Source organism: Bos javanicus, chromosome 16, assembly GCF_032452875.1.
Source record: "Bos javanicus breed banteng chromosome 16, ARS-OSU_banteng_1.0, whole genome shotgun sequence".
NCBI lineage: Eukaryota > Metazoa > Chordata > Mammalia > Artiodactyla > Bovidae > Bos > Bos javanicus.
The window spans coordinates 41,495,634-41,506,914 of NC_083883.1; positions in this window are offsets into that span (position 1 = coordinate 41,495,634).

The following is an 11,281-nucleotide window of genomic DNA, read 5'->3' on the forward strand; positions in this document are numbered from 1 at the left end:
TTTTCAGTACTTTGAATATATCATCTCACCTCATCTTCTGGTCTCCATGGTTTCTAATGAGAATTCCTTATATGTTATGAGTCACTTCTCTTGGGCTTTCAAGATTCTCTTTGTCTTTCTAAAGTTTCATTATGATGTGTCTCTGTGTAGATCATTTAGAGTTTATCTTACAGTTCATCAAGCTTCTAAGATGTGTAGATTGATGATTTTCATCAAATTTGGGAAGTTTGGGGCCATTATTTCTTCAAATATTCTTTTGGTCCCTTTATCCCATCTCTCCTTCTGAGATATTCATTTTGCATATGTTCATATACTTGATTGTGTCCCTGTGGATACAGTCTCTCTGAGGTGCTGTTTATTTCTTCTTCATTCTTTTTGTTGTTGTTCCTAAGACTGGATAATTTCAACTCACCTATCTTCAAATTGACTTATTCTTTCTTCAGTAAGCTCAAATTTATACTTTTTAGCACCTCTAGTAAACATTTATTATTTGGGAATTGTACATCTCAACACCAGAATGTCTACTGAGTTTTTTTTTTAACTCTCTATTGATATTCTCTAATTGATATCATTGTCATGCTTTATTTTAATTATTTTGTTATTTTAACATATTTATAATGATTGGTTTAAAGTCATTGGCTACTAAGTCCACCAACACTTCCCCTTCAGGGACATTTTCCTTGGCTTCCTTTCTTTTCCTGTATATGTGCCATATTTTATTGTTCTGTGCATGTCTCATAAATTCTGAAACTAGAGACTTTAGATAGTATATTGAATAATATAACAACTATGGTATCAGATCACCCTCCCCAAAGTTTCTTATTGTTGCTAGTATTTTGAAATATGTGGCCAATGAGTTCTCTCCTAGGCTTTTAAATTTTTGTTTTTATTTTTAATCTGGATTCCTAGGAGTCACCCTTGAGTTAGCATTGTTTAGTGGCCAACCTATTATCTATCAGAGATTTTCTTAAATGCTTTGTCTACATGTCTTTCACCTTTGGCCAAAGGGATCTGTGTGTGAAGGCATGCCTTCAAAATTCAGACAGTTTATGAAGCAGTGTTAGATTTAACTTCCTGCTTGTGCAGAATGTAAATGTAAGACAAATGTGGACTAGAATAGCGGGAGTCTTCTCCTTTCCCAGGCCAAGTCCTGAACACACATTGTCTTCTAGATTATCAGAAGTATGGAGCTTTTTGAATTCCTTAGTTCTAGTTACCTAGCTCCAGGACTTCCTGTAAGAATTCTGGTCATACTCTTTTCTTGTCTCAACTGAAATCATAGCCTTAGACCAACAGCTATGATGTTGCCAGCAGATTACTAGCAGGTAACATCCTGGGAATAGAGCTTTTATTTGTTGCTGAGCTAGCTCTGAGCTAAAACAGCCCAACACCCTGGGAATGAAAATTTTCCAGGTAGCTTCAAATACAGACAAAATATTGATGGTACTATATAGATGAGTCTTTTAATCAAGTTCCAGAAATGGTCATTCCTCTCCATTGGCTGCAAGACTTCTGGCTTTTCATGACTATCCCTCTACCTGATTGGAGAGGAAAGGGGACTAGGAATAGCTCATGTTAAAATAACATAGTTACTGCTTCCTTACAGAAGTTTAGTGTGGACTAAACTCGTGTGGACAATTTTCAGCTTGTTTTGTGGTTTTGGTTAATTTCTAAAGTTACAAAATGATTTTAGTTGTTTTGCCAGTATCTTCTGTTTTTGTGAGTAGAGAGTTTCACCAACTATCTCACTCTGCCATTCCAGAACGCTTTTCTATTTTGTTACTTTTTTATCCTGGTTGTGCCCTTCTATTTAGAATCATATGTGAGAGTGTTAAAACAATGTCCCCTTGTGCTTTATTAAGAAACAGACCTGGCCAACTCAGAGTTTAGAGTTTCTTTTCAAATTATAGTTTCTCCCATATATGGAAATACTCCTTCTTCTACTAAAAAAGAAGAAGAAGGATATTATATAAGAGAAATCTGTGCCAGGAAGAAGTAGATCAATTGCCCCTTCTGTCCTGGTAGATGATGGGAAAGAAAAGTGAGCTGACTAAGTACTATGGAGAGATCTTTCATTTCTTCATTTCTCCCACTCAAGATAACCCCCAAGGAAAGGGCCCAGTAGAAAGATCCAGATGCATATGCCTGAAGATCATGGTGAAGAGTGCCCAGAAAGATTGTCTTAAAGAATCTTTCCTTTTTCCCCCAAGGCCTGTACTTGGGACTCAAACATGTGACTTGATGCTGCTGCTGCTGCTAAGTCGCTTCAGTCGTGTCCGACTCTGTGAAACCCCATAGATGGCAGCCCACCAGGCTCCCCCGTCCCTGGGATTCTCCAGGGAAGAACACTGGAGTGGGTTGCCATTTCCTTCTCCAATGCATGAAAGTGAAAAAATAAAGTGAAGTCACTCAGTCGTGTCCAACTCCTAGCAACCCCATGGACTGCAGCCCACCAGGCCCCTCCGTCCATGGGATTTCCAGGCAAGAGTACTGGAGTGGGTTGCTATTGCCTTCTCCTGTGACTTGATATTAAGGTACTAATTGGAGCAGCATATTGGCTAAGACCCAGGGTCTGATTGAAGGGATTGCCACACCCAAAATATCATATAAATGCCCTAGACTGTGTATTCTAGTCACAGATGCTTGCATATCCTACAAAAGGTCAGACATAACAAGTTATACCTGAAAGACTGAGTGACTGCCCCATGACAGGAGCCAGAAGAGATCAGTAAGATGCTACAGAATTCTATATGATTTCCAGTCATTTGTCTTCTGTGTTGCCCTGAGGTTGCCCTTGCCGGGGGGACAGTGGAGAAGGAAGGGAGGCAGGAGTAGAGATGGGGAGAGGAAATTTGAAAAGTATTTATCTAAAAGAGACTCAGTCATTCAAAATACACTGTTCAAACCAGTATAGCCTATCATGCAAGAAATAGGAAGCTGAAAGCCTTCCCCTCCTGATGGGATGTGAGGAGACTATAAAGATCAGTCATGTATTAGAAAATAAAGAAGCTAAGTTTCTTTATACATCTAAGTACTAGTACAAGTTCACTTGTGATCCGATTGCATCATCTTACTTTTTCTCAGTCACACAGAAATATGAGACTCTCCCTTATAGTTGAACACAGTTCAGCTATTCCCTCCTGTTCTCCTCTTCTTTCTCTTTTCCTCTCTGGTACACCCAATAGAAGTGCTAGGGCTATGGTCAACTTGACAGAAGCAGATTTCTGTGCTTATTCTCACCACCAGGAAGCTCCATGTAAGGTCATATGACCATTAAGATGGAGAACTCCAATGCTTAGGTTCCTCTACCTTGAATGCCTTCTACCTCTTCCCCTTCTCCATATGACTCACTACCTGTCCTGAATAAATCAGCTTGAACATCTGTCTCCTACTCTCCCTCCTAAGTCACACAGCAGTTCTCTGGGCTCCCACAGCATCCTATCCATCTCCATCTCCCTCCTGCAAACAATATTGCATGTGATCATTTACTTTTCTCCTTTCCCTACTGGACTATGAGCTCCTGAATGCCTGTTCTGTGTTTTTATTTGCCTGTTCTCAGAATCTAACCTAGTCATGGGAAAACAGAAGGTATTAACTCTGGCACTGAGTGTTTATTACTTTTGATTTTCTGTCTCAAATTTTACTACTCTGTACTTTTTATTCAAATTATTAAACACCTACGATAGGTCTACTGCTGCTAAGTCACTTCAGTCATGTCCAACTCTGTGCGACCCCATAGACGGCAGCCCACCAGGCTCTCCCATCCCTGAGATTCTCCAGGCAGGAACACTGGAGTGGGTTGCCATTTCCTTCTCCAATGCATGAAAGTGAAAAGTGAAAGTGAAGTCACTAGGACTAAATAAAACCCAACCCTTTAAGCTGAGGTGCTTATAATTCTGTGTGGCAGATAAATACAGTGAAATACAATGTGTTGAGTATTTTAAGGGAAAAAAATTATTGTCGGACAGAATAAACGAAGCCTTTAGATTTCTATATGAAGTCTACCTTGATCTCTCTAATTTTCATGAGAGAGATCTCTCTAATTTTCATGATCTCTCTAATTTTCATTTTATAGGTGACAATGGCGGGGGTAGGAGGAGGATGGTCACTGACAGTATGTGCAAAGCAAGAAGGTATTAACTCACAATTAATCACTGCATTAATCTTCCTGGAATATCCATGTCAGGAATTCAACCGATAGTCTGGCTCATATTCTAGTGATATTTCCTCTCAAGTAAAATGCTAAAGAGGACAGGTACTGCTTGATCCTAAAGGTCTTCTTTACTCAAAACCTTAATCTGTATGAAGAATATATCAGAAGAATATTGGGTTTCCTAACACTTTCTCTGGTTTGAGGAAATGAATAATAAGGCATAGAGAAATTATGATTTTCAGTGTGTGAAACTCTTGAAGACTTATGTACACTACATCAGAACAATATCATGCTTTCTTCCTCTCTTTGGCTCTTTATCAGGTTGAGTAAATCTCTCTTACAGGCTTTGATATCTGTTAATAAATATTCATTAATCATCTATAATGAGATCTTAACTATAAATTTAGAACATAGACAATAGCAATAGAGAGTTAGACATCAAAAAGTACCTGAACAGATGATGATATCTACAGTGAAAGCAAAGTGATACAAACACTACAAGAAAAACACCATAAATGTAACTTCACAAAATACATAATAGTTTATTTGAGATGCTTTAGGTGACTAGAGGGCTTCCCTTGTGGCTCAGATACTTTGGCCACCTGATGCGAAGAACTGATTCATTGGAAAAGGCCCTGATGCTGGGAAAGATTGAAGGCAGGAGGAGAAGGGGACGAGAGAGGATGAGATGGTTAGATGGCATCACCTACGCGATGGACATGAGTTTGAGTAGGCTCCAGAAGTTGGTGATGGACAGGGAAGCCTGGAGTGCTATAGTCCATGGGGTCACAAAGATTCAGACACGACTGAGTGACTGAAATGAACTGAGGTGCTGCTGCTGCTAAGTCACTTCAGTCGTTTCCAACTCTGTGTGACCCCATAGATGGCAGCCCACCAGGCTCCCCTTTCCCTGGGATTCTCCAGGCAAGAACACTGGAGTGGGTTGCCATTTCCTTCTCCAATGCATGAAAGTGAAAAGTGAAAGTGAAGTCATTCAGTTGTGTCCGACTCTTAGTGACCCCATGGACTGCAGCCTACCAGGCTCCTCCAGCCATGGGATTTTCCAGGCAAGAGTACTGGAGTGGGGTGCCATTGCCTTCTCCAAAACTGAGGTGACTAAATGCCAAATGAATGCTAATACAATAGGTGCCTTAAAGATCAGAGACAAAGGAAGTTCTCAGAGGTCTATATGAGGTCAGGGGAATATCCCAAAAGTGAGGTGGGGTGTGGAGATTATGACTTGAGCTGAGAACAGGTGAATAGGTGGGGTGAGTGGTTATCTTTGGGGAGAGAAAATGGATCGTGATTAGGAAAGGGTGTGAAAAGGACTTCTGGTGAGCCAGCAAAGTTCTAGTTTTTTAATTAAGTGGTAAAATACATGGGTTTTCATTTGTTTTATGAAGTTTTCTGTATGTGTTAAGTACCACAATAATATAGTTTAGAGAAGAGACTGATGTATGGGAAAGGCTCTACTAATTAAAAGTAAAGTGCTCCCAAAGCCTCCACCATGATACTGGGAGGTCAAAGATGAGTAAGACCTAGTCATGATTCTCAGGAAGCTCCCACCCCATCCCAGGAAGGAACAGTGGTGACTGGAGATGAGTCTAGAAAAGTAGTTTGGAACAAATTTGTGGACACTTTGTACAATGCTAAGGCACTTCAACTTTCTCCAGTAAGTAACCAAGAACCAACAAATAGTTTAAAGCAGATTTATGTGATGAGATTTTCATTTTAGAAAGCAAATGCTGGTCATATCATAACATATGGGTTGGGGAAATGAGGTAAAACTCAGAGCCAGTATCTCTGATAAAGCCTTATATTGTTTTAACTTTCTCAGGTACATGTTCTCCTTCCCTAAGAGCTTTGAACTTGTGAATAGTTGTGACACAATCTTATGTTTTCCAGAATAGTATATATAATCCTTGCCAGTAAACACAATAAATACAATTCAGCTGCTTTAACCCTTTCTGTTAGAGGAGAAAGAAGTATTAGTTGAATAAATAATGGACCAATGAATTATCTTGATATCTTGAGCCTCCTAAAACCTACTGAAAGTGTAAAAGTGTTAGTTGCTCAGTCATCTCTGACTCTTTGTGACCCCCATGGGCTGTAGCCCGCCAGGCTCCTCTGTCCATGGAATTCTCCAGGCAAGAATACTGAAGTAGATAGCCATTCCATTCTCCAGGTGATCTTCCTGACCAGAGATTGAACCCAGGTCTCCCGCATTGCAGGCAGATTCTTTATCATCTGAGCCACCAGGGAAGCCCAAATTGAGTTGTATCCAATTTTATCAACATCATCCAGCCAACCCCTAAATTTTAAATTTTATCCTGATTGCACTTATCCCATCTCTATCTCCTTAAATCCCCTTCACCACACCAGGAAAATTTAAAGATACTTATAGCAAATAAGCCCCCAACTGGTATGTTGTTGTTCAGTCACTAAGTTGTGTTTGACTCTTTTCTCCTCTGTCTGTGGAATTTCAAAGGAAGAATACTGGAGTGGGTAGCCATTCCCTTCTCCAGGGGATCATCCTGACCCAGGGATCGAACCCAAATCTCCTGCATGGCAGGCAGATTCTTTGCCATCTGAGCCACCAAGGAAGTCCCCTACTTGGTATATATCTCTATAAAAATTTATATCATATGTATTAATCTATTTAAATATACACATATTTAATACATTTAAAATATATTTATACTTACAAATATATTTAAACATAAGTTTAAAGGAGCCTATAGCTCTAAGATTTTCTTGTAAGCATCTGTGGGTGATTGTTTACAAGCTTGCATTTAAGAGTCACTGCCCAAAATCAAGATTTCAGGAAACATTGATGGGGAAAAAATAAGGTCAAAGGACCCACAATCATACCACTGGTGTCAACAGTTCCTCAACTTAATAAGACTTGCATCATGTCTGCAGGAGAATATAAGAATATGAGCTATTTTTAGAATTTTGTTTCTCATGTTCTGACAAAAACCCTTCCCTTTTCTCTCTCTCTCTCTTTTTTTTTCCAAGTCAATGGTTTTGAGTGGAAAACACCCTAGAGCAGTAAGAGGAGGAAGGAAGCTCCAGACAGTCTCAGTGATGAGAACAGGAGTTCCAGTTTTTACAGGAATCCTGTGTGGCTCTGTGCATGTGTATGCATGTGTTTTTTGACGATGGAATAGAAAACAGAGAGGGTGGAGTGCAGAGGGCTTTATCCTTCTCTCTTAATTCTCAACACACCCAGGACAGGGGAAAACTTCAGGAAGGACATAAGAAAACATGGGAGGTCAGATACAAGCTGAGGCCCAATATGAAAACCTATATAAGACCCCCTGGCCTTAAACCAACAAGAAAGTAAAGGTCAGCCAGTGGTCAGGTTTGAAAGTCTCTGTTCACCTCAGACAGTGGACTTTATGCTGGAAATCACCAGGCCTTTATTCAGAAAGAAGAGAAGGATAGCCTACGGGGAGAAAATCTTTCTAAGCAGATGTCTACTCCTAATAGTCTCAAGTCCAGATGTGAAAACATAAGTTGAGACTCACGAACCACATTCTACATACTTGAGAGTTCAAAGTAGAGGCTTTTACATTAAATATGTTTTATCATCTTATGAGGATTAGAATAGTTTGGAAAACCAGTTCAAAATCCAGATTTTCAGACTCTGCTCAGTTTTACTCTTGAATGTGGTAGCATGACAGAGCTGGTCCCTGGACCACAGTCAGCTCCCCCATTCCACCTCTGGTTCTGTTCCACAAGGTGATGAGCCATGAGCACATGTGAGGACTCCAGCCTGCCTACACAGCTCTCTCTGTACCCACTACGAATAACGATTCTCTGCCTAGCCCTTGGGCCTAGGCTTCAGTCATCCCTTGGGTGAATTTTAGAGAGAGAAAGAGGGAGGAAGAGGATGAGCCACAGCACAAGGTACTGTGCCTGTGAAGAGAAGTGTCAGGGGAGAATGAGTGCCCAAGGGACACTATGTTTTAATTAAATTTAGGGTGAGAATACTTTCTTTGATTCAGCCTTGGATTTTACACATGACCAGATGAAACAAGAGGATGAAACAAGAGGAAGTCCAGGATAAACAGTTGTTTTAGTAAGGATGAGTCAAGCTCCATGAGAGTTGAAAGAACTTTACTATGGAAACTCAGAACACTGAATTGTGGTCCCACATCTATCACTCATCACAGGTCCATCCCCCAGATTTGTGGCGTCATGGGAAAGAGTAAAAATGATGATCCTCACACTACACATCTAGTTATGTGAAACTTAAACTCAAGTAACAATTTAACTGTTAAATATGTCCTATCCTATCAGTCTGACAAATATGCCTTCATAATTATCTGGAAGGCCAGGCACACATTCAGAATTCTTGGCCTCTTCAAATTTGGTGTGGAAAAGAATGGTGCCCAGAGCCGCCCCTTGTCCTGTACCCTTTCCCTTGCTCTTTCACCCCTAGGCTCCTTCCTACACATTGAGGGATCTCACACACGTGTGCTGACACCTTAAATTACACATCTGAGATATGTCCACACATCCCCCCACCGCAACACTCCCTACCTGTTCCCATCCTTGATGCAAACTGCTGCCCTGATCACTCAGAGACCTAAAAAAGGCACACCACCAGCATGGTTCACTCACTGGAGGACTAGTCCAGGGAAAAGCCTAGGCAAGTAAGCCTGGAAGCAGGTATAGTCCACAGGCTCTAGGTAGACATATCCACTTGGCCCTGCCAGCTCCTCACCAGGAAAGGGTGCAGCCAAGGAAAGGCTAGCACATGGCCCCTGACCTGTCAGTACTACTACACATGTACCTGGCTCCCAAGAACAACCTACCCTCTGTGGCCCGTGTCAGGCATCTGAACTATATCATTGACCCCAAGGAGCAGCATCTGAATGAAATGTTGCTTTTTGAGTCACTATTATTCAGGCTTCATGACCTTCTTATACCCTGAAAATTCATCTAGTGGGACAGGAAACTGGACGCAGAAAAGCTTGACCAATTCAGACTATCTGCTGAGGCAACAGCCATCAGCTATTGAGAAGACATGATCGTCTAAATCTCAGGGCTGTAGCTCTTTATCTTGGGACAAGAGGTTATAGCTGTGGCATTTAATAGCAAATAGTGAAAATGAAAGAAATTTTTCCAGCTTCTATTAATAAAAAACAAATTTTGTATTGGGATAAGGATAGATGAATGGCACATAATAGAAAGCCCAGAAGTAGACCCACATGATACAGCCATCTGACCTCTGACAAAGGTAAAAGTGGAACAATGGAATAAAGAGGGTACCTTCAACAAATGGTGATGAAACAACTGGACATCCACATGCCTCCACCCCCCAAAAAATAAAATATAAACGCAGACATTACACTCTTCACAAAAATTAACTAAAAGTGGACCACAGATCTAAATGATAAAGGAACAACTGTTAAACTCCTAGAAGATAACAGAAAACACAAGAGAAATGACCTCAGATTTGGTGATGACTTTTTAGGTACCACACCAAAGGCATGATCCAGGAAAGAACTGAAAAACTGGACTTCATTAAAACCAGAATTTTCTGCTTTGTGAAAAATACTGTCAAGATAATGAAAAGATAGATCACAGACTGGGAAAAAAAATATTTGCGAAAGTTATGTCTGACAAAGGACTATTATCTGAAATATACGAAGAACTCAAAATTTAACAATAAGAAAACAAACCCAATTTAAAACTAGGCCATTTAACAGATACCTCAATGGCAACCCACTCCAGTATCCTTGCCTGGAAAATCCGATGGACGGAGAAGCCTGGTAGGCTACAGTCCACGGGGTTGCAAAGAGTCGGACACAACTGAGCGACTTCACTTCACTTCAACAGATACCTCACCAAATAAGATATACAGATGGCAAATAGGTACATGGAAAAATGTTTCATATTACATCAGGAAAACACAATTCTTTTTTAAATGAGTATGACACACCTATGAGAAATGACCAAAATTCAGAAAAACTGACATCAAATGTTCACGAGGATGTGAAGAAACAGGAACTCTCATTTACTGTGGCTGGAAATACAAAATGGTACAGCCACTTTGACATACAATTTGGCAGTTTCTTACAAAATTAAACATACTCTTGCCATCAGTTCAGTTTAGTCACTCAGTCGTGTCCAACTCTTTGTGACTGCAGCACACCAGGCCTCCCTGACCATCACCAACCCCCAGAGTTTACTCAGACTCATGTCCATTGAGTCAGTGATGCCATCCAACAATCTCATCCTACACTTTCCCTTTCTCCTCCCACCTTCAATCTTTCCCAGCATCAGGATCTTTTCAAATGAATCAGTTCTTTACATCAGGTGGTCAAAGTGTTGGAGTTTCAGCTTCATTATCAGTCCTTCCAATGAATATTCAGGACTGATTTCCTTTAGGATCGACTGGTTGGATCTCCTTGCTGTTCAAGGCAATTGCACTCCTTGGTATTTTCTTGCCAAAACTGAAAAGTTATATCCATACAAAAACCTACACATGCATGCCTGTAGTAGCTTTGTTCATGACTGCCAAAATGTGGAAGTAACCAAGATACCTTCCAGGAAGATGATGAATAAATAAACTGTAGTACATTCAGACAATGGAATATTATTCAACACTAAAAGACATGAGGTATCACACCAGGACAAGACATGGAGGAAACTTAAATGCACATTACTAAGTCAGATAAGCAATCTTAAAAAGTTACATAATGTATGGTCTCAACATTTTGGAAAAATCAAAACTAAAGAGATAATCACCCCGAAATCATAGTATACATAAGACTGGGCTTCCCTTGTAGCTCAGCTGGTAAAGAATCCACCTGCAATGTGGGAGACCTGGGTTTGATCCCTGGGTTGGGAAGATCCCCTGAAGAAGGGAAAGGCTACCCACTCCAGTATTCTGGCCTAGAGAATTCCATGGACTGTATAGTCCATAGGGTCACAAAGAGTCGGACACGACTAAGAGACTTTCACTTCACTTCACTTCATAGAGATAACAAACAGGTCAGTGGTTTCCAGGGGTTAGTGGGGAACAAAGGATTTTAGGACAATGAAGCTACTTTGTGTCTGTATTTTTTTATTTTGGTCGTGTCACATGGCATGCAGAATCTTGGTTCCCCAATC